General features: G+C 42.7%; 1 protein-coding gene across 1 annotated transcript in view; it reads right to left on the reverse strand.

The window, feature by feature from the left end:
- Nucleotides 1-24,422, reverse strand: part of CEP70 (centrosomal protein 70) — a 127,441-nt gene that overhangs the window by 3,296 nt on the left and 99,723 nt on the right. The gene's annotated exons all lie outside the window — the stretch shown is intronic.

Raw genomic sequence — 24,422 nt, forward strand, 5'->3', positions numbered from 1 at the left:
TCCGATGGACAAGAAGCTAGAGGCTTATTTGAAAAAGGTTTATGTTCATCAAGGTCTCCAATGGCAACCTGCGGTGTTTATTGCTACCGTGACTAGTGTTGCATCTTATTGGTTCAACGCCTTGTCTGATTCTCTTCAAGCAGAGACTTCCTTGGATGAAATTCAAGATAGCATTAAAGCTCTTAAGTTGGCCAATTCCTTTATTCCAGATGCCATTTTACAGGTTGTTAGACTAGGAACTATAACTTCTAGTTTCGCTGTCCTAGCCCGTAGGGCGTTATGGTTGAAATCCTTGTCTGCGGACGTTTCCTCTAAAGTCAAGCTTCTGGCGACTCCTTACAAGGGCAAAACCTTGTTTGGACCCAGTTTGGCAGAAATTATCTCCGATATTAAGGGTGGAAAGGGGTCTTTTCTACCTGAAGATAAGAATAGGCCTAAAGGACGTCAGAGTAATTTTCGTTCCTTTCGTAACTTCAGAGGAAAGCCTTCCCCTTCTTTTTCCAAGCAGGAACAATTCAAGTCTTCTTGGAAACCCAATCTGTCTTGGAACAAGGGGAAACAATCAAAGAAATCCACAGCTGATTCAAAATCAGCATGAAGGGTTTGCCCCTGATCCAGAATCAGATTAGGTGGGGGGCAGACTTTCTAAATTTTCTCAAGCCTGGATGCGAAATGTCCCAGATCCCTGGACTGTGGACATAGTATCCAAGGGTTACAAATTGGAATTCAAGACTGTGCCTCCCAGAGGCAGATTTAATCTCTTAAGATTATCTGCAGACCAGATAAAGAGAGAGGCATCCTTGAAATGTATACAACATCTTTCCTCCCTGGGAGTGATAGTTCCAGTGCAGGTCTCGGGTTCTACTCCAACCAATTTGTGGTTCCCATAAAAGAGAGAACTTTCAGTCCCATTCTAGATTTGAAGTGTTTAAAACAAGTTTCTCAAAGTTCCATCCATCAAAATGGAGACTATACGCTCCATTCTTCCTTTAGTACAAGAGGGTCAGTTCATGACAACCATAGACCTAAAGGATGCGTATCTTCATGTTCCTATTCACAGGGACCATCACAGATTCCTGAGATTTGCCTTTCTGGACAAACATTTCCAGTTCGTGGCCCTTTCATTTGGTCTAGCCACGGCTCCCAGAATTTTTTCAAAGGTTCTGGGGGCTCTTTTGGCAGCGATCCGTTCTCCTGGATTTGCTGTGGCACCCTACCTGGACGACATATTGGTTCAGGCGCCATCTTTTCAACAAGCAAAATCTCACACAGAGATATTGTTGTCTTTACTTCGTTCCCACGGATGAAATGTGAATCTGGAAAAAAGCTCCCTTTCACCTGCTACAAGAGTAGTGTTCTTAGGGACCATAATAGATTCTCTATTGATAAAGATTTTTCTGACAGAGGTCAGGAAAAACAAAATAATTTCCTCATGCCTCTCTCTTCAGGCTACTGCTTATCCTTCAGTGGCTCAATGTATGGAGATAAATCGGTCTGATGGTGGCTTCTATGGACATCATTCCTTTTGCTCAATTCCATTTGAGAGCTCTCCAGTTGTGCATGCTCAGACAATGGAATGACGACCATGCGGATCTATCTCAGAGAATAGAGTTAGATCAGTCATCAAGGGACTTTCTCCCGTGGTGGATTTCTCAGGAACATCTGTCTCAGGGCACATGCTTTCAGAAACCTTCCTGGGTGATCATGACCACAGATGCCAGTCTGCTGGGCTGGGGAGCAGTCTGGAACTTGTTAAAAGCTAAGGGCCTTTGGACTCAGGAGTCTGCTCTTCCCAACAACATCTTGGAGTTGAGGGCGATTTACAATGCTCTATTGGCTTGACCTCAGTTGTCCTCACCCCAGTTTATCAGCTTCCACTCAGACAACATAACCTCTGTGGCTTACATCAATCACCAGAAAGGAACTCTGAGTTACTTAGCCATGAAGGAGGTTACTCGGATTCTTCAGTGGGCAGAGACCCACAATTGCTGTCTATCTGCCATCCACATTCCAGGAGTATACAACTGGAAAGCGGATTTTCTGAGAAGACAGACTTTTCATCCCAGGGAGTGGGAACTCCATCCGGAGGCGTTTTCCAGCTTAGTCCTCAAATGGGGGGAGTCGGACTTAGATCTGATAGCGTCCCATCAGAACGCCAAACTTCCAAAGTACGGTTCAAGGTCAAGAGATCTGCAGGCCGTTCTGATAGATGCTCTGGCGGTTCTTTGGGTTTTCAGGTTGGCATACCCATTTCCTCCGTTTGCTCTCCTTCCACGAGTCATTGCTCGTATCAAACGGGAGATGGCGTCAGTGATTCTAATAGCCCCTGCGTGGCCTTGCAGGATCTGGTTTGCAGACCTAGTGGAGATGTCATCTCTACCACCTTGGAGACTACCTCTAAGGAGGGACCTCCTGATTCAGAGTCCCTTCCTTCATCCAAATCTCATTTCTCTGAAGCTGACTGCTTGGAGATTAAATGCTTGATTCTGTCTAAGCATGTTTTTTCTGAGTTGGTCATTGAGACCATGATTCAGGCTCACAAGACTGTTACTAGAAAGATTTACCATAAAATATGGCGTAAAACGAAATTTATGCTTACCTGATAAATTTCTTTCTTGACACGATGAGTCCACAAATCATCTAATTACTATTGGGATATTCACCTCCTGGCCAGCAGGAGGCTGCAAAGAGCACCACAGCAAAGCTGTTAAATATCACCTCCCTTCTATCCAACCCCAGTCATTCAACCGAAGTAAAAGAGAGAAAGGAAGCAAGGTGCAGAGGTGCCTGAGGTTTATAACATAACAAAAAATATCCTGTCATCAAAAACAGGGCGGGCCGTGGACTCATTGTGTCAAGAAATACATTTATCAGGTAAGAATAAATTTTGTTTTCTTTCTAATGACACAATGAGTCCACGGATCATCTAATTACTATTGGGAATCAATACCCAAGCTAGAGGACACAGATGATAAGGGAGGGACAAGACAGGGAACCTAAACAGAAGGCACCCCTGCTTGAAGAACCTTTCTCCCAAAGGTAGCCTCAGCCGAGGCAAAAGTATCAAACATATAGAATTTTGAAAAAGTATGTAGAGAGGACCAAGTTGCAGCCTTGCAAATCTGTTCTACAGAAGCTTCATTTTTGAATGCCCAGGAAGAGGAAACAGCCCTCGTAGAATGAGCCGTAACCTTTTCAGGAGGCTGCTGTCCAGCAGTTTCATAGGCAAAGCGAATTATACTCTTCAGCCACAAAGAAAGAGAAGTAGCCATAGCTTTCTGCCCCTTACGTTTCCCAGAGAAAACTACAAACAGAGCAGAAGACTGATGAAAATCCTTAGTCGCCTGTAAATAGAATTTCAGAGCACGAACCACGTCTAGGTTGTGCAGAAGACACTCCTTATGAGATGAAGGATTAGGACATAAAGAAGGAACAACAATCTCCTGATTTTCCGATCTAAAACTACTTTAGGAAGAAAACCCAATTTAGTACGTAAAACAACCATATCTGAGTGAAAGCCGAGAGTTCAAAAGCCGAGCAGAAGAAAATAGAAACAAGAAACAAAACCTTCCAAGATAACAACTTAATATCTAAGGAATGCATAGGTTCAAAAGGAGCCTGCTGAAAAACCTAAAGAACAAGATTAAGACTCCAGGCCGGAGTAACAGGTTTGAACACAGGCCTGATTCTGATCAAGGCCTGACAGAACGATTGATAGTACCTCTGCCAGACGTTTATGTAACAAAATAGATAAGGCAGAAATTTGACCTTTCAAGGAGCTTGTCGATAACCCCTTCTCCAAACCCACTTGGAGAAAAGATAAAATCCTAGGAATCCGAACTCTACTCCAAGAGTAGCCTTTGGAATCGCACCAATACAGATATTTACGCCAAATCTTATGGTAAATTTTCCTGGTAACAGGCTTGCGAGCCTGAATCATAGTCTCAATGACCTGATCTGAAAAACCAGGCTTAGATAAAATTAAGCGTTCAATCTCCAAGCAGTCAGCTTCAGAGAAACTAGATTTTGATGAAGGAAGGGCCCTTGAAGTAGAAGGTCCTTTCTTAGAGGAAGTTTCCAAGGAGTGAGAGATGACATCTCCACTAGGTCTGCATACCAAATCCTGCGAGGCCACACCGGAGCAATGAGAATCACTGAAGCTCTCTCTTGCTTGATTCGAGCAATGACCCGAGGAAGGAGAACGAATGGAGGAAATAGGTATGCAAGATTGAAATTGCAAGGAACTGCCAGAGCATCTATCAGAACCGCTTAAGGGTCCCTGGATGAGATGCTATGAGATCTAGATCCAGCTGTTCCCATTTAAGAATCAAGTTGGAAAACACTTCCGGATGCAATTCCCATTCCCCCGGGTGAAATGTCTGTCTGCTCAGAAAATCGGCTTTCCAATTGTCCACTCCTGGAATGTGGATCGCAGATAGTTGTTGGTCTCCACCCACTGAATAATCTTGGACACCTCTTTCATGGCCAAAGAACTCCGCGTTCCACCCTGATGGTTGATGTTAGCCACTGAGGTTATGTTGTCCAACTGAAATCTGATAAACCAGGCAGAAGCTAACTGAGGCCAGGCCAGAAGAGCATTGAAGATTGCTCTTAGCTCTAGAATGTATATGGGGAGAACAGATTCTTCCCGAGTCCATGTCCCCTGAGCCCTTAGAAGGCCACAGACTGCTACCCAACCTGTCAGGCTGGCGTCCGTAGTCACTATCACCCAGATAGGTCTGCGAAAACAGGTTCCCTGGGAGAGATGATCCTGAGACAATCACCAAGGAAGAGAATCTCTTGTCATCTGATCCAAATGAATTCATGGAGACAGATCCGCATAATCCCCGTTCCACTGTCTGAGTATGCATTACTGCAGAGGTCTGAGATGAAAACGAGTAAAAGGAATAATATCCATGGTGGCTACCATGAGACCGATTACCTCCATACATTGAGCCACTGATGGCGGAGGAGAGGATTGAAGAGACAGACAAGATTCAAAAATCTTGGATTTTCTGACCTCCGTCAGAAATATTTTCATAAAAATGGAATCTAATATGGTTCCCAAAAAGACTACCCTTGTAGATGGAATTAAGGAACTCTTTTCCAGATTCACCTTCCAACCGTGAGAGCACAGGAAGGATACAAGCATTTCCGTGTGGGAGCTTGCTAGATGAAAAGACTGGGCCTGAACCAGAATGTCATCCAGATAAGGCGCCACTGCAATACCCTGTAACCGGAGCACTGCCAACAGAGATTCCAGAACTTTAGAAAAAATTCTGGGAGTTGTAGCTAGTCCGAAAGGAAGAGCCACAAACTAGAAGTGTTTGTGGAGAAAAGCAAATCTCAGAAACTTGTGATGATCCCTGTGGATGGGAATATGAAGGTACGTATCCTTTAAATCTACGGTTGTCATAACTTGACCCTCTTGAACTAAGGGAAGAATGGAACGAATACTTTCCATTTTGAAGGACGGTACTCTGAGAAATTTGTTTAGACTCTTGAGATCCAAGATTGGTCTGAAGGTTCCCTCTTTCTTGGGAACCACAAACAGATTGGAGTAAAATTCCAGACCCTGCTCCTTTACTGGAACAGGAACTATCACTCCCATTTCGGATAGATCCTGAACACAACGTAAGAACGCCTCTCTTTATCTGGTCTACAGATAATCTTAAGAGAAGAAATCTGCCCCTGGGGGAAAGGTCTTGAATGTTTTGTGAAGGGAGAGGAAGGTTTACCCTTGAAGTTCCAAAAGAAACGAAAATTACTCTGACGTCCCTTCTGCTTAGATTTCCTATCCTGAGGAAGGAAATTACCCTTTCCTCCTGTAATGTCAGAAATAATCTCAGCCAAAGCTGGGCCAAACAATGTCTTACTCTTTGTAAGGAATAGACAAAAGCTTAGACTTAGACGACACATCTGCAGATCAAGATTTCAGCCATAAAGCTCTTTGAGCCAGAATGGCAAAACTAGAAATATTTGCTCCCAACTTGATAACTTGAAGGGAAGCATCAGAAATGAAATAATTGGCCAATTTAAGAGTCCTGATCCTGTCCTGGATCTTTACAAGGGGAATATCTGTTTAAAAGCAATCAGGCAACGCATCAAACCAGTATGCTGCCCCGCTAAAAAAGGGTAACAATACACACCGCAGGTTGCCATTGTAAACCCTGGTGAACATACATTTTTTTAAGAAAACCCTCCAGTTTCTTATCTATAGAATCTTTAAAAGAACAGCTATCCTCTATGGGAATAGTAGCTCTCTTAGCTAAAGTGGAAAATGCCCCTTCCACCTTGGGAACCGTTTGCCAAGACTCCTTGATAGAGTCATCAATGGGAAACATCTTCTTAAAAATAGGAGAAGGAGAAAAAGGAATACTAGACTTCTCCCATTCCTTAACATTCCTGAAGCCCGATCTGGTACGGGAAAACATTCCAGCATGGAAGGTACATCATAATACTTGTTAAATTTACTAGACTTTTTAGGGTTGACAATGACAGTAGAGTTAGAGTCGTCCAGAGTAGCCAAAACCTCCTTGAGTAGTAAACGGAGGTGTTCCAGCTTAAACCTGAAGGATACAACTTCAGCATCAGAGGAAGGAATTACACAGTCAGAATCTGAGATTTCACCCTCAGATGCTACCGAAAAATCCTCGTCATCAGATTTATGAGAAGAAACATTATGCACTGATTCTTTAGACTTCCTCTTGCGCTTTCCCTGTAGCATGGGAAAAGCAGACAACGCATCAGAAACTGCAGAAGACATGAGGGAAGCAATGTCTTGCAAGGAGACCCCAGCCGGAACTTGAGAGGAAGCGCAGGGCACTGAATGAATGGGTACTAAAATTTGGGACATCTGAGGAGAAAAATGCGGCATATCTTGCATATTGTCAGAAGACTCCTGGACAGCATCCGTCTTAGACAATATAGGCTCAAAAAAATCTATCCTTAAGATTTAATGTTCTCTCAACACATGAGGAACAAAAAGGAATTGGTGGTTCAATATTAGAATTTAAACATAAATGACATCTGTAATCTGTAACAGAGTCTTGGTCCATCTTAACAGAATATATATAAATAATTAAATTATGAACAATTTAAATAAAGAAAAAAACGTTACTGTTTCTTTAAATTTTAAAACAAAACTGCTTTATTTTTGATGCAATGCAAAAACGAAACTGCTTTATTTTTTGAACAAATATAAAAACAAAATTGCTTTATTTTACAAGATATTGAGTAATAAAAACATCTTAACACCTCAAACAGCCTTTACACCTCAGCAATAGCTTTGCTGAGGTGCCTATTTAAAAAAAAAAAACTGCTTTATTTTTTAAAACCTGAATCCAAACTGGAGCTGTTTCAGTAATGACAGGCTAACAAATGACAGTTAAACTTGAAAAACGATAAAATGCAAATATCTCTCCTCCATACACAGGAAGTGAGAGAATAACAAATGCGCAATAGATACATTTTTACCTCACACAAGCCCCGTCCATCGTGGGCGTGTCAAAAATTACGTCTCAGCAGACATCTTAATGCAAAAACCTTAATAAAACCACCAAAATGAGCCAAGTTCTCTTCAAGCCCCCAGTGCCTGCAATACTGCCATACATAATCCCCTTACAACACTAGGAGTAATGTATTAAATATCCCTTTCAGGGAAAAAGTAAAGTGCCATGTCTTTTCCTTAAAGCTGCTTAGGAAAATAAATTAGCACTTACCTCAATAAATCTGCCTGGCAGCAAGGCAGCTCACTAGGTTTGGAGAGGTCCTTTCCCTCACATTGACCTGTGGAAAACAATAATAAGGGCAGCAACTTTTATTTAAATATGAGGGAGGCACAGTGAGAATTATGTCCCACAAGTTCCCTTTGCTTAAAAGCCACCAATGCTCTACTGAAGAGACTGAAATGGACTACAGCTACACCCTGGAGGAAAAACAGCACATACTAGTACTGCAAATAAAATAATAAACTCTTGATTGAAGAATCCTTTCAGACACCTAACTTTACCACTTCCTTACTCTAACATAGGCAAAGAGAATGACTGGGGTTGGATAGAAGGGAGGTGATAACAGCTTTGCTGTGGTGCTCTTTGCCACCTCCTGCTGGCCAGGAGGTGAATATCCCAATAGTAATAAGATGATCCGTGGACTCATCGTGTCATTAGAAAGAAATATCTTTATTGGTGTGAATCCAAGGGCTAGTCTTGGAGTAGAATTAGAATTCCTAGAATGTTATCTTTTCTTAAGGAAAGCCTAGAAAAGGGATTGTTAGTCAGTACCCTGAAGGGTCAGATTTCTGCTTTATCAGTTTTACTACATAAACGTTTGGCGGATGTGCAATTTTTTTGTCAGGCCTTGGTCAAAATCAGGCATGTCTTTAAGTCTGTTCCTCCTCCTTGGAGCCTTAACCTTGTTCTTAAATTTCTACAGCTGGCTCCGTTTGAGCCGTTGCATTCCATAGATAGTTATCTTGGAAGGTTTTGTTGTTTCTTGTTGCCAACTCTTCTGCTCGACAAGTCTAGGAACTCTCGGCTCTGCAATGTGATTCCCCTTATCTTATTTTTCATATTTTTCAGGTTGTTTCTAATAGAAATATCAATCAGGAAAACAGAATTTATGTTTACCTGATAAATTACTTTCTCCAACGGTGTGTCCGGTCCACGGCGTCATCCTTACTTGTGGGATATTCTCTTCCCCAACAGGAAATGGCAAAGAGCCCAGCAAAGCTGGTCACATGATCCCTCCTAGGCTCCGCCTACCCCAGTCATTCGACCGACGTTAAGGAGGAATATTTGCATAGGAGAAACCATATGATACCGTGGTGACTGTAGTTAAAGAAAATAAATTATCAGACCTGATTAAAAAACCAGGGCGTGCCGTGGACCGGACACACCGTTGGAGAAAGTAATTTATCAGGTAAACATAAATTCTGTTTTCTCCAACATAGGTGTGTCCGGTCCACGGCGTCATCCTTACTTGTGGGAACCAATACCAAAGCTTTAGGACACGGATGAAGGGAGGGAGCAAATCAGGTCACCTAAATGGAAGGCACCACGGCTTGCAAAACCTTTCTCCCAAAAAAATAGCCCCAGAAGAAGCAAAAGTATCAAACTTGTAAAATTTGGTAAAAGTGTGCAGTGAAGACCAAGTCGCTGCCCTACATATCTGATCAACAGAAGCCTCGTTCTTGAAGGCCCATGTGGAAGCCACAGCCCTAGTGGAATGAGCTGTGATTCTTTCAGGAGGCTGCCGTCCGGCAGTCTCGTAAGCCAATCTGATGATGCTTTTAATCCAAAAAGAGAGAGAGGTAGAAGTTGCTTTTTGACCTCTCCTGTTACCAGAATAAACAACAAACAAGGAAGATGTTTGTCTAAAATCCTTTGTAGCATCTAAATAGAATTTTAGAGCGCGAACAACATCCAAATTGTGCAACAAACGTTCCTTCTTCGAAACTGGTTTCGGACACAAAGAAGGCACGACTATCTCCTGGTTAATGTTTTTGTTAGAAACAACTTTTGGAAGAAAACCAGGTTTAGTACGTAAAACCACCTTATCTGCATGGAACACCAGATAAGGAGGAGAACACTGCAGAGCAGATAATTCTGAAACTCTTCTAGCGGAAGAAATTGCAGCCAAAAACAAAACTTTCCAAGATAATAACTTAATATCAACGGAATGTAAGGGTTCAAACGGAACCCCCTGAAGAACTGAAAGAACTAAGTTGAGACTCCAAAGAGGAGTCAAAGGTTTGTAAACAGGCTTGATTCTAACCAGAGCCTGAACAAAGGCTTGAACATCTGGCACAGCTGCCAGCTCTTTGTGAAGTAACACAGACAAGGCAGAAATCTGTCCCTTCAAGGAACTTGCAGATAATCCTTTCTCCAATCCTTCTTGAAGAAAGGATAGAATCCTAGGAATCTTTACCTTGTCCCAAGGGAATCCTTTAGATTCACACCAACAGATATATTTTTTCCATATTTTGTGGTAAATTTTTCTAGTTACAGGCTTTCTGGCCTGAACAAGAGTATCAATAACAGAATCTGAGAAACCTCGCTTTGATAAGATCAATCGTTCAATCTCCAAGCAGTCAGCTGGAGTAGGACCAGATTCGGATGTTCGAACGGACCTTGAACAAGAAGGTCTCGTCTCAAAGGTAGCTTCCATGGTGGAGCCGATGACATATTCACCAGATCTGCCTACCAAGTCCTGCGTGGTTACGCAGGAGCTATCAAGATCACCTACGCCCTCTCCTGATTGATCCTGGCTACCAGCCTGGGGATGAGAGGAAACGGCGGGAATACATAAGCTAGGTTGAAGGTCCAAGGTGCTACTAGTGCATCCACTAGAGTCGCCTTGGGATCCCTGGATCTGGACCCGTAGCAAGGAACCTTGAAGTTCCGACGAGAGGCCATCAGATCCATGTCTGGAATGCCCCACAGTTGAGTGATTTGGGCAAAGATTTCCGGATGGAGTTCCCACACCCCCGGATGCAATGTCTGACGAATCAGAAAATCCGCTTCCCAAGTTTCCACTCCTGGGATGTGGATTGCAGACAGGTGGCAGGAGCGAGTCTCCGCCCATTGAATGATTTTGATCACTTCTTCCATCGCCAGGGAACTCCTTGTTCCCCCCTGATGGTTGATGTACGCAACAGTCGTCATGTTGTCTGATTGAAACCGTATGAACTTGGCCCTCGCTAGCTGAGGCCAAGCCTTGAGAGCATTGAATATCGCTCTCAGTTCCAGAATATTTATCGGTAGAAGAGATTCTTCCCGAGACCAAAGACCCTGAGCTTTCAGGGATCCCCAGACCGCGTCCCAGCCCATCAGACTGGCGTCGGTCGTGACAATGACCCACTCTGGTCTGCGACAGGTTGTCCAGGGACAGCCACCAACGGAGTGAGTCTCTGGTCCTCTGATTTACTTGTATCTTCGGAGACAAGTCTGTATAGTCCCCATTCCACTGACTGAGCATACACAATTGAAATGGTCTTAGATGAATGCGCGCAAAAGGAACTATGTCCATTGCCGCTACCATCAAACCTATCACTTCCATGCACTGCGCTATGGAAGGAAGAGGAACGGAAGGAAGTATCCGACAAGAGTTTAGAAGTTTTGTTTTTCTGGTCTCTGTCAGAAAAATCCTCATTTCTAAGGAGTCTATTATTGTTCCCAAGAAGGGAACTCTTGTCGACGGAGATAGAGAACTCTTTTCCACGTTCACTTACCATCCGTGAGATCCGAGAAAGGCCAGGACTATGTCCGTGTGAGCCTTTGCTTGAGGAAGGGACGACGCTTGAATCAGAATGTCGTCCAAGTAAGGTACTACAGCAATGCCCCTTGGTCTTAGCACTGCCAGAAGGGACCCTAGTACCTTTGTGAAAATCCTTGGAACAGTGGCTAATCCGAAAGGAAGCGCCACGAACTGGTAATGCTTGTCCAGGAATGCGAACCTTAGGAACCGATGATGTTCCTTGTGGACAGGAATATGTAGATACGCATCCTTTAAATCCACCGTGGTCAAGAATTGACCTTCCTGGATGGAAGGGTTGTTCGAATGGTTTCCATTTTGGACGATGGAACCTTGAGAAACTTGTTTAGGATCTTGAGATCTAAGATTGGTCTGAACGTTCCCTCTTTTTTGGGAACTACGGACAGATTGGAGTAGAACCCCATCCCTCGTTCTTTTAATGGAACAGGATGAATCACTTCCAGAAGATAACCTTGGAAGACTATTTCTAGCGCCCAAGGATCCAGAACATCTCTCGCCCAAGCCTGAGTGAAGAGAGAGAGTCTGCCCCCCACCAAATCCGGTCCCGGATCGGGGGCCCGCATCTCATGCTGTCTTGGGAGCAGTGGCAGGTTTCTTGGCCTGCTTTCCTTTGTTCCAGTCTTGCCTTGGTCTCCAGGCTGGATTGGCTTGAGAAGTATTACCCTCCTGCTTAGAGGACGTAGCACTTGGGGCTGGTCCGTTTCTGCGAAAGGGACGAAAATTAGGTTTATTTTTGGCCTTGAAAGACCTATTCTGAGGAAGGGCGTGGCCCTTGCCCCCAGTGATATCAGAGATAAACTCTTTCAAGTCAGGGCCAAACAGTGTTTTCCCCTTGAAAGGAATGTCAAACAATTTGTTCTTGGAAGACGCATCCGCTGACCAAGATTTTAACTAAAGCGCTCTGCGCGCCACAATAGCAAACCCAGAATTTTTCGCCGCTAACCTAGCCAATTGCAAGGTGGCGTCTAGGGTGAAAGAATTAGCCAATTTAAGAGCACGAATTCTGTCCATAATCTCCTCATAAGAAGAAGAATTACTAATAATCGCCTTTTCTAGCTCATCGCACCAGAAACACGCGGCTGTAGTGACAGGGACAATGCATGCCATTGGTTGTAGAAGGTAACCTTGCTGAACAAACATCTTTTTTAGCAAACCTTCTAATTTTTTATCCATAGGATCTTGGAAAGCACAACTATCTTCTATGGGTATAGTGGTGCGCTTGTTTAGAGTAGAAACCGCCCCCTCGACCTTGGGGACTGTCTGCCATAAGTCCTTTCTGGGGTCGACTATAGGAAACAATTTTTTAAATATGGGGGGAGGTACGAAAGGTACACCGGGCCTGTCCCATTCTTTATTAACAATGTACGCCACCCGCTTGAGTATAGGAAAAGCTTCGGGGGGCCCCGAGGCCTCTAGGAACTTGTCCATTTTACATAGTGTTTCTGGAATGACCAGATAATCACAATCATCCAAATTGGATAACACCTCCTTAAGCAGAGCGCGGAGATGTTCCAACTTAAATTTAAAAGTAATCACATCAGGTTCAGCTTGTTGAGAAATTTTTCCTGAATCTGAAATTTCTCCCTCAGACAAAACCTCCCTGGCCCCCTCAGACTGGTGTAGGGGCCCTTCAGAAACAATATCATCAGCGTCCTCATGCTCTTCAGTATTTTCTAAAACAGAGCAGTCGCGCTTTCGCTGATAAGTGGGCATATTGGCTAAAATGTTTTGATAGAATTATCCATTACAGCCGTTAATTGTTGCATAGTAAGGAGTATTGGCGCGCTAGATGTACTAGGGGCCTCCTGTATGGGCAAAACTGGTGTAGACGAAGGAGGGGATGATGCAGTACCATGCTTACTCCCCTCACTTGAGGAATCATCTTGGGCATCATTTTTACTAAATTTTTTATGACATAAATCACATCTATTTAAATGAGAAGGAACCTTGGCTTCCCCACAGTCAGAACACAATCTATCTGGTAGTTCAGACATGTTAAACAGGCATAAACTTGATAACAAAGCACAAAAAACGTTTTAAAATAAAACCGTTACTGTCACTTTAAATTTTAAACTGAACACACTTTATTACTGCAATTGCGAAAAAGTATGAAGGAATTGTTCAAAATTCACCAAAATTTCACCACAGTGTCTTAAAGCCTTAAAAGTATTGCACACCAAATTTGGAAGCTTTAACCCTTAAAATAACGGAACCGGAGCCGTTTTTATATTTAACCCCTTTACAGTCCCTGGAATCTGCTTTGCTGAGACCCAACCAAGCCCAAAGGGGAATACGATACCAAATAATGCCTTCAGAAAGACTTTTCTATGTATCAGAGCTCCACACACATGCAGCTGCATGTCATGCTGTTCTCAAAAACAAGTGCGCCATACCGGCGCGAAAATGAGGCTCTGACTATGATTAGGGAAAGCCCCAATAGAATAAAGTGTCTAAAACAGTGCCTGCCGATATTATTTTACAAAAAATACCCAGATTAAATGATTCCTCAAGGCTAAATATGTGTAAATATGATCGATTTAGCCCAGAAAATGTCTACAGTCTTAATAAGCCCTTGTGAAGCCCTTATTTACTGTGTGAATAAAATGGCTTACTGGATCCCATAGGGAAAATGACAGCTTCCAGCATTACATCGTCTTGTTAGAATGTGTCATACCTCAAGCAGCAAAAGACTGCTCACTGTTCCCCCAACTGAAGTTAATTCCTCTCAACAGTCCTGTGTGGAACAGCCATGGATTTTAGTAACGGTTGCTAAAATCATTTTCCTCATACAAACAGAAATCTTCATCTCTTTTCTGTTTCAGAGTAAATAGTACATACCAGCACTATTTTAAAATAACAAACTCTTGATTGAATAATAAAAACTACAGTTAAACACTAAAAAACTCTAAGCCATCTCCGTGGAGATGTTGCCTGTACAACGGCAAAGAGAATGACTGGGGTAGGCGGAGCCTAGGAGGGATCATGTGACCAGCTTTGCTGGGCTCTTTGCCATTTCCTGTTGGGGAAGAGAATATCCCACAAGTAAGGATGACGCCGTGGTCCTAATCCTTCTTCTTCCAAAGAACGTTTGTTACACAATTTGGATGTTGTACGTGCTCTTAAATTCTACTTACAAGTGACTAAGGGTTTTCGACAGTCCTCTGCCTTCTTTGTCTGTTTCTCTAGGAAACGTAAAGGTGGAAAAAATACTGCTACTACTCTTTCTTTTTGGTTACGAAGTATAATTTGTTTGGCTTATGAGACTGCTGGACAGCAGCCTCCTAAGAGAATTGCAGCTCATTCATCAACAGCTGTTTCCTTTTCTTGGGCTTTCAAAAATGAAGCTTCTGTGGAACAAATTTGCAAGGCTGCAACTTGGTCTTCTCTACATACTTTTTCAAAATTTGATATTTTTGCCTTGGATGAGGGTTCTTTTGGGAGAAAGGTTCTTCAAGTGGTAGGACTGCCTGTCTTGTACCACCCTATTTATCCGTGTCCTCTAGCTTGGGTATTGGTTCCCAACAGTAATTACTCAAGCCGTGGACTCACCATATCTTAGGAAAGACAAACAAAAGTTATGCTTACCTGATACATTTCTTTCTTTCCGGATATTGTGACTCCACGGTCCCACCCTTTATTTTAAGACAGTTCTTTTGACTATAAATCTCAGGCACCTTTACACCTTGTGTTACTCCTTTTTCTCCATTTCCCTTCGGTCGAATGACTGGGGGTTGTGGGTAAGGGAATGATACTTAGCAGTTTGGCTGTGGTGCTCTTTGCCTCCTCCTGCTGGCCAGGAGTGATATTCCCAACAGTAATTACTCAAGCCGTGGACTCACCATATCCGGTCTCTGCCCACTGAAGAATCCAAGTAACCTCCTTCATGGATGTAATATTATTAAACAGTGACGCCACAGTATATGGCTAGAAAACATAAGGCAAAATGATACAGAACCTCATTTTATAACATATATATTAGTATAAATGAGTATATCTCCCAACTTAAGAAGAAGCCCCTTTTGGACATCCTTGGACTTTAAAATCACTTATAGGGAGAAGTATAGATTATGTTACTCCGGTACCTTTCGGACCATAGGAATTTTGCAGTTTAGATAGTGGTGGACCACATAAATATTTGGACCCTGATAATTAGTTAGGAGAGTAAACACATTCACAAAAACAACAAAGGAAAAAAAGTACTAAAAGTAACAAAGTCCCAGCTTGTAGAAGTTGTCATAAGGTTCTAGAGATGTGGTATGGATAAACAATATGAGCAGCAGTGACAGCCAAGCCGTACTTTCAGAAAAGTAAGGTCAATGGGGCAAGTTGAACATGGGGGGAGGGGACTAGTTATTAACAAATCTAATAACGCAGCTTATAGCAAGAAATAAATTTCAGACAGACTTGTAGGGAAGAAATTGTAGTTGAGCATCATATATAGTATAGCCAATTACCTAATGTGTTGGGTCTATTTTGTAATACTTCTTCTCAGGCTGAATAGCTCTCTTCCCAATAAAGCAACAATAATATGCAATAAGTAAGCTCACCACCTCTTTATAATTAAAACTAATATAATGCTCTGCATTGTCTTGGCCACCGACGATGCAGCAACAGTAAATAATCCAATTCATTGTGGGCGGAAGAAGCTGTTTAGCAGAAGAGCAAGCTTAACCAAAGAGTCAAGTCTAAAACATTATGTATGAATCAGGTTATAAGAGTCAAAAAATCCTGTGTATTTTAGGATTAAGTACTTAAGTAACTCTTGGGCTAACTATAATGCTATGTTTCATCAATACGTCTGCAGCTAACCATAGGAATCGCTAGGATATCCCCTTTTGGTGTAATTATAGGCTAACAGGAAATAGTAATATCGTACAGCTGAATATACATCTAGCCAAATACCATGCCTTCTCAGTCTTAAAATGGAAATATATGTATAAATAGTAATTTTACTAAAACAGAATATATCTAAAAAGTTGGAGTCTCCCTGACTTGACAAGCACCATTATCTATCCCAGCGCCAGTAGATATCCACCTGTGTAAACATAAATTAATACGGATCTAAAAAAGGCTATATATGAAATATTGCAAGCTAGTGACAACGGCAAATAACAGTGGAGATGTCCCCAAAACTTGGATAGAATATAGATATACTCATAATATCCTCCATTCTCTGGTCTTGCAATCGTCATAAAGAGGAATATGAGATTAAACAGCTGGAGGGTAACAATACAGAGATAGGTGTTAGAATATTCATAGCCGTTCCCAAGGCACCAGAAAACTCACCAGGCCTTAATTTCTAGTGCTAACGTGTCACCCTATCCCCATATTGCCGCTGCTCACAGACAATTGCCTGGAGAGCCAGTACCTGTCCAGCACATGGGTGTCATTAAAGTTTGGTTAGTTGGACTCTCTGGGCAGTCATTATTTTGCAGTAAATCTCTTGTCACCAACAAGCTGCAAGGTCCTACTATAAGACCCATCCTTGCCCGTAATTGTGAGTGGTTTGGGGTATTGTATGAGTCAGTAGACACAGATAGTGATATTGGAGCAGTCATTGTACTCATAGCCTGATTCTGATTAAGGTCAGTAAAGCTGTTCTAGCGTGTTTTCCCCCATCCACCTGGAAAGATTCAGTCCCTATGTCTCCACTAGTGTGTCGCAACTTAAAATCAGGCTCACGGTTTCCAGCAAACTCAGTGTTGGCTTCCTCATCGTTTCCCGCCTGGGCTCGGTAGATTGTGTCCTTCTGTTTATTCTCCCCTAGCAGTGATTGCCTAGATATGCTTGAGTGGCGCATGTATGCAAACCCAGGAAGGGTCTCTTCTTCATCTGGGTATGTGTTATGACACTCAGGTCCTGTGCACATTTGGAGTTTTGAAGTTAGCAAACACCTCGCAAGGCTGGATGCCATCTGTCTCATCTGCCAAGCGTTTTTTCAAGCTTTTTCCTGCAGTGTTACAAATATTTTCTGTGATTGGTGGGGAACTTGTTTTGGGCTTGTGAGCGCAAATACTGCCCTATTCTCGTGCCATATGATTGGAAAGGCATGTAAGCTGTTCAGCTAGTATTTTGGAAATAGCATCTAGGAGCGTTGCAGCGGTAGGGTCCACCTTGCTCTGATATATTATTAGTCAACTCACCAACTAGCACTGTGCTCTCCCACTAACTTTGTAAATGTTATTGAGAAATTACAGTCCAACTGAGACTGTCCTACCCGGATGACCGGGGGGGTGCCGAGGTCTCTTAGGTAGGCTGCCGCCTGAGGCCTCGATGGTCCAGATCAGCACTCCAGGATCATAAATTCAGCAAATTTGGTTTTATTTGATGTAGCAAGTCATACTATACATGTCAGTGATACTGTTTTCCAAAGATGCAGCCTACATCTGGTTTTAATCGACGGATTGCCCAGTTTTCACCAAGAGTTTCTGATATTGTGACCTAGCATGAACGCTGCCTAGACACGCCCCAGCTACTGTGTATAAGTCCACAGAACCTGGATCTAATAAAGATGACCAAAAACAAACTGAAAATTAGAAAGTTTAAATGAAAATGTGGCTGAAATACAAACATGTAAAGATTAAACCAACAGCCAAAAGAAAGTTAAAATATAAAATATTTACCTTGAGAATTGCTGAAATAACTTCCTGAGTCTCCTAATATTAACCACTTGGGCCAATAAGACGTAGTCATGCGGTACATATTCCATAGTACCACATAAAGAACAACTACATCTGAGCTTCAGGCAGCCCCTGCAGTCTCATTTGTCAAATGACAGCTGACAGCTACTCTTCCTGGGCTGCAGGCATGTGCTTTCATATGGTAAGAAAGCACAATCCGTGCTCCGTTACCAGATCGTTACAGCGACACAGAACATTTGTGCCGATAGAAGGTGTGGTAGGGATGGTGGCGCAGCAGTGGAGGGGGGACGGGGCCCTACGCTACAGATAATAATGTTTGGAATGATGATGGTGGGGATGGGACACTGCACTACAGAAAAATGTCAGGGTGTATCAGGGTGAAAGGGGAAACCCTACAGAGCAATCGCACTGCATACAAAAAAAAAATTAAAGAAATAAAACTGCAAACTGGTTACTACCTGCCAGTACCTAAGATGGAGGAAACCATTGGGAGGGGGAGTACAGTAAGCATTTAAATCCCCTGATACATACATGCTAGGGAATAACATTAATATTTTGTAAATGTTTGCATTCTAAGATGGACCCATTATTCATGTGATGCACAATATATTGTAACAAAAACAGAATTTATGCTTACCTGATAAATTACTTTCTCCAACGGTGTGTCCGGTCCACGGCGTCATCCTTACTTGTGGGATATTCTCTTCCCCAACAGGAAATGGCAAAGAGTCCCAGCAAAGCTGGTCACATGATCCCTCCTAGGCTCCGCCCACCCCAGTCATTCGACCGACTGACAGGAGGAAATATATATAGGAGAAACCATATGATACCGTGGTGACTGTAGTTAGAGAAAATAATTCATCAGACCTGATTAAAAAACCAGGGCGGGCCGTGGACCGGACACACCGTTGGAGAAAGTAATTTATCAGGTAAGCATAAATTCTGTTTTCTCCAACATTGGTGTGTCCGGTCCACGGCGTCATCCTTACTTGTGGGAACCAATACCAAAGCTTTAGGACACGGATGAAGGGAGGGAGCAAATCAGGTCACCTAAACAGAAGGAACCACAGCTTGCAAAACCTTTCTCCCAAAAATAGCCTCCGAAGAAGCAAAAGTATCAAATTTGTAAAATTTGGCAAAAGTGTGCAGTGAAGACCAAGTCGCTGCCTTACATATCTGGTCAACAGAAGCCTCGTTCTTGAAGGCCCATGTGGAAGCCACAGCCCTAGTGGAGTGAGCTGTGATTCTTTCAGGAGGCTGCCGTCCGGCAGTCTCATAAGCCAATCGGATGATGCTTTTAAGCCAAAAGGAAAGAGAGGTAGAAGTCGCTTTTTGACCTCTCCTTTTACCAGAATAAACAACAAACAAGGAAGATGTTTGTCTGAAATCTTTAGTAGCCTCTAAATAGAACTTTAGAGCACGGACAACGTCCAAATTGTGTAACAAACATTCCTTCTTTGAAACTGGATTCGGACACAAAGAAGGTACAACTATCTCCTGGTTAATATTTTTGTTAGAAACAACTTTAGGAAGAAAACCAGGCTTAGTACGCAAAACCACCTTATCTGCATGGAACACCAGATAAGGAGGAGAACACTGCAGAGCAGATAACTCTGAAACTCTTCTAGCAGAAGAAATTGCAACCAAAAACAAAACTTTCCAAGATAGTAACTTAATATCTATGGAATGTAAGGGTTCAAACGGAACCCCTTGAAGAACTGAAAGAACTAGATTTAGACTCCAGGGAGGAGTCAAAGGTCGGTAAACAGGCTTGATCCTAACCAGAGTCTGAACAAATGCTTGAACATCTGGTACAGCTGCCAGTCTTTTGTGTAGTAAGACAGATAAAGCAGAGATCTGTCCCTTTAGAGAACTTGCAGATAATCCTTTCTCCAAACCTTCTTGAAGAAAGGAGAGAATCTTAGGAATTTTTATCTTATTCCATGGGAATCCTTTGGATTCACACCAACAGATATATTTTTTCCATATTTTATGGTAAATTTTTCTAGTTACAGGTTTTCTGGCCTGAACCAGAGTATCTATCACCGAATCTGAAAACCCACGCTTTGATAGAATCAAGCGTTCAATCTCCAAGCCGTCAGTTGGAGGGAGACCAGATTTGGGTGTTCGAATGGACCTTGAACAAGAAGGTCCTGTCTCAAAGGTAGCTTCCATGGTGGAGCCGATGACATATTCACCAGGTCTGCATACCAAGTCTTGCGTGGCCACGCAGGAGCTATCAAGATCACCGAGGCCCTCTCCTGATTGATCCTGGCTACCAGCCTGGGAATGAGAGGAAACGGTGGAAATACGTAAGCTAGGTTGAAAGTCCAAGGAGCTACTAGTGCATCTACTAGAGTCGCCTTGGGATCCCTGGATCTGGACCTGTAGCAAGGAACCTTGAAGTTCTGACGAGACGCCATCAGATCCATGTCTGGAATGCCCCATAATTGAGTTATTTGGGCAAAGATTTCCGAATGGAGTTCCCACTCCCCCGGATGAAATGTCTGACGACTCAGAAAATCCACTTCCCAATTTTCCACTCCTGGGATGTGGATCGCAGACAAGTGGCAGGAGTGATCCTCCGCCCATTGAATTATTTTGGTCACTTCTTTCATCGCCAGGGAACTCTTTGTTCCCCCTTGATGATTGATATAAGCAACAGTCGTCATGTTGTCTGATTGGAACCTTTTGAATTTGGCCTTTGCTAGTTGAGGCCAAGCTCTGAGAGCATTGAATATCGCTCTCAGTTCCAGAATGTTTATCGGGAGAAGAGACTCTTCCCGAGACCATAGACCCTGAGCTTTCAGGGATTCCCAGACCGCACCCCAGCCCACTAGACTGGCGTCGGTCGTGACAATGACCCACTCTGGCCTGCGGAAGCTCATTCCCTGGGACAGATGGTCCAGGGTCAGCCACCAACGGAGTGAATCTCTGGTCTTTTGATCTACTTGAATCATTAGAGACAAGTCTGTATAATCCCCATTCCACTGTTTGAGCATGCACAGTTGTAATGGTCTTAGATGAATTCGTGCAAAAGGAACTATGTCCATTGTTGCAACCATCAATCCTATTACTTCCATGCATAGCGCTATTGAAGGACGAGGAACAGAATGAAGCACTTGACAAGAGCTTAGAAGTTATGATTTTCTGACCTCTGTCAGAAAAATCCTCATTTCTAAGGAATCTATTATTGTTCCCAAGAAGGGAACTCTTGTTGACGGGGACAGAGAACTCTTTTCTTTGTTCACCTTCCATCCGTGAGATGTGAGAAAGGCTAGAACGATGTCCGTATGAGCCTTTGCCTTTGACAGGGACGACGCTTGTATTAGAATGTCGTCCAAGTAAGGTACTACTGCAATGCCCCTTGGTCTTAGAACCGCTAGAAGGGACCCTAGCACCTTTGTGAAAATCCTTGGAGCAGTGGCTAATCCGTATGGAAGAGCCACAAACTGGTAATGTTTGTCCAGAAAAGCGAACCTTAGGAACTGATGATGTTCCTTGTGGATAGGGATATGTAGGTACGCATCCTTTAGATCCACGGTAGTCATAAATTGACTTTCCTGGATGGTGGGTAGAATCGTTCGAACAGTTTCCATTTTGAACGATGGTACCCTGAGAAATTTGTTTAGGATCTTCAAATCCAAAATTGGTCTGAACGTTCCCTCTTTTTTGGGAACTACGAACAGATTGGAATAAAATCCCATTCCTTGTTCCTTTATTGGAACTGGGTGTATCACTCCCATCTTTAACAGGTCTTCTACACAATGTAAGAATGCCTGTCTCTTTATTTGGTTTGAGGATAAGTGAGACTTGTGGAACCTTCCCCTTGGGGGTAGTTCCTTGAATTCCAGGAGATAACCTTGAGAAACTATTTCTAGCGTCCAAGGATCCTGAACATCTCTTGCCCAAGCCTGAGCAAAGAGAGAGAGTCTGCCCCCCACCAGATCCGGTCCTGGATCGGGGGCTACTCCTTCATGCTGTCTTGTTAGCAGTGGCAGGCTTCTTGGCCTGCTTACCCTTGTTCCAGCCTTGCATTGGTTTCCAGGCTGGTTTGGGTTGTGAGGCATTACCCTCTTGCTTAGAGGATGCAGAATTAGAGGCTGGTCCATTTCTGCGAAAGGGACGAAAATTAGGCTTATTTTTAGCCTTAAAAGACCTATCCTGTGGAAGGGCGTGGCCCTTTCCCCCAGTGATGTCTGAAATAATCTCTTTCAAATCAGGTCCAAATAAAGTTTTACCTTTGAAAGGAATGTTAAGTAATTTTGTCTTGGATGACACATCCGCTGACCAAGACTTTAGCCAAAGCGCTCTGCGCGCCACAATAGCAAACCCTGAATTTTTCGCCGCTAATTTTGCTAATTGCAAAGCGGCATCTAAAATAAAAGAGTTAGCCAATTTAAGTGCGTGAACTCTGTCCATAACCTCCTCATATGGAGTTTCTCTACTGAGCGACTTTTCTAGTTCCTCGAACCAGAACCACGCTGCCGTAGTGACAGGAACAATGCATGAAATTGGTTGTAGAAGGTAGCCTTGCTGTACAAAAATCTTTTTAAGCAAACCTTCCAATTTTTTATCCATAGGATCTTTGAAAGCACAACTATCTTCGATAGGAATAGTAGTGCGTTTGTTTAGAGTAGAAACTGCCCCCTCGACCTTGGGGACTGTCTGCCATAAGTCCTTTCTGGGGTCGACCATAGGAAATAATTTCTTAAATATAGGGGGAGGAACAAAAAGGTATGCCGGGCTTTTCCCACTCTTTATTTACTATGTCCGCCACCCGCTTGGGTATAGGAAAAGCGTCGGGGGGCACCGGAACCTCTAGGAACCTGTCCATCTTGCATAATTTCTCTGGAATGACCAAATTGTCACAATCATCCAGAGTAGATAACACCTCCTTAAGCAGTGCGCGGAGATGTTCTAATTTAAATTTAAATGTCACAACATCAGGTTCAGCTTGATGAGAAATTTTTCCTGAATCTGAAATTTCTCCCTCAGACAAAACCTCCCTCATGGCCCCTTCAGATTGGTGTGAGGGTATGACAGAACAATTATCATCAGCGTCCTCTTGCTCTTCAGTGTTTAAAACAGAGCAATCGCGCTTTCTCTGATAAGTAGGCATTTTGGATAAAAGATTTGCTATGGAGTTATCCATTACAGCCATTAATTGTTGCATGGTAATAAGTATTGGCGCACTAGATGTACTAGGGGCCTCCTGCATGGGCAAAACTGGTGTAGACACAGTAGGAGATGATGTAGTATCATGTTTACTCCCCTCATTTGAGGAATCATCTTGGGCAATATCATTATTTGTGGCAGTACTGTCCTTACTTTGTTTGGACGCTATGGCACAATTATCACATAAATTTAAATGGGGAGACACATTTGCTTTCATACATATAGAACATAGCTTATTTGAAGGTACAGACATGTTAAACAGGCTTAAACTTGTCAACAATGCACAAAAAACGTTTTAAAATAAAACCGTTACTGTCACTTTAAATTTCAAACATAAAACACTTTATTACTGAATATGTGAAAAAGTATGAAGAAATTGTTCAAAAATTACCAAATTTTCACCACAGTGTCTTAAAGCCTTAAAAGTATTGCACACCAAATTTCAGAGCTTTAACCCTTAAAATAACGGAACCGGAGCCGTTTTTCAATTTAACCCCTATACAGTCCCAGATACAGTCTTTGCTAAGACCCAACCAAGCCCTGAGGGGAATACGATACCAAATGACGCCTTCTAAAAGCTTTTTCAGAGATTCTTAGATCCTCACATATGCATCTGCATGCCCTGCTCTCAAAAAACAACTGCGCATTAATGGCGCGAAAATGAGGCTCAGTCTATGACTAGAAAGGCCCCCTGACTGAAAAAGGTGTCCAATACAGTGCCTGCCGTTTTATAAACGTTCCCCAAGATTATAAATGTCAATTGTTAGCCTAAATTTGAATAATATGCACAAATAAAGCAATCGATTTAGCCCATAAAAATGTCTACCAGTTTTTTTAGCCCATAATAAGCCCTTTATTCTGTTTGTTTTTGACTAAGAAAATGGCTTACCGGTCCCCATGAGGGGAAATGACAGCCTTCCAGCATTACACAGTCTTGTTAGAAATATGGCTAGTCATACCTTAAGCAGAAAAGTCTGCTAACTGTTTCCCCCAACTGAAGTTACTTCATCTCAACAGTCCTATGTGGAAACAGCAATCGATTTTAGTTACTGTCTGCTAAAATCATCTTCCTCTTACAAACAGAAATCTTCATCCTTTTCTGTTTCAGAGTAAATAGTACATACCAGCACTATTTTAAAATAACAAACACTTGATAGAAGAATAAAAACTACATTTAAACACCAAAAAACTCTTAACCATCTCCGTGGATATGTTGCCTGTGCAACGGCAAAGAGAATGACTGGGGTGGGCGGAGCCTAGGAGGGATCATGTGACCAGCTTTGCTGGGACTCTTTGCCATTTCCTGTTGGGGAAGAGAATATCCCACAA

The sequence above is a fragment of the Bombina bombina genome, chromosome 1 (assembly GCF_027579735.1).
Source record: "Bombina bombina isolate aBomBom1 chromosome 1, aBomBom1.pri, whole genome shotgun sequence".
Lineage (NCBI taxonomy): Eukaryota > Metazoa > Chordata > Amphibia > Anura > Bombinatoridae > Bombina > Bombina bombina.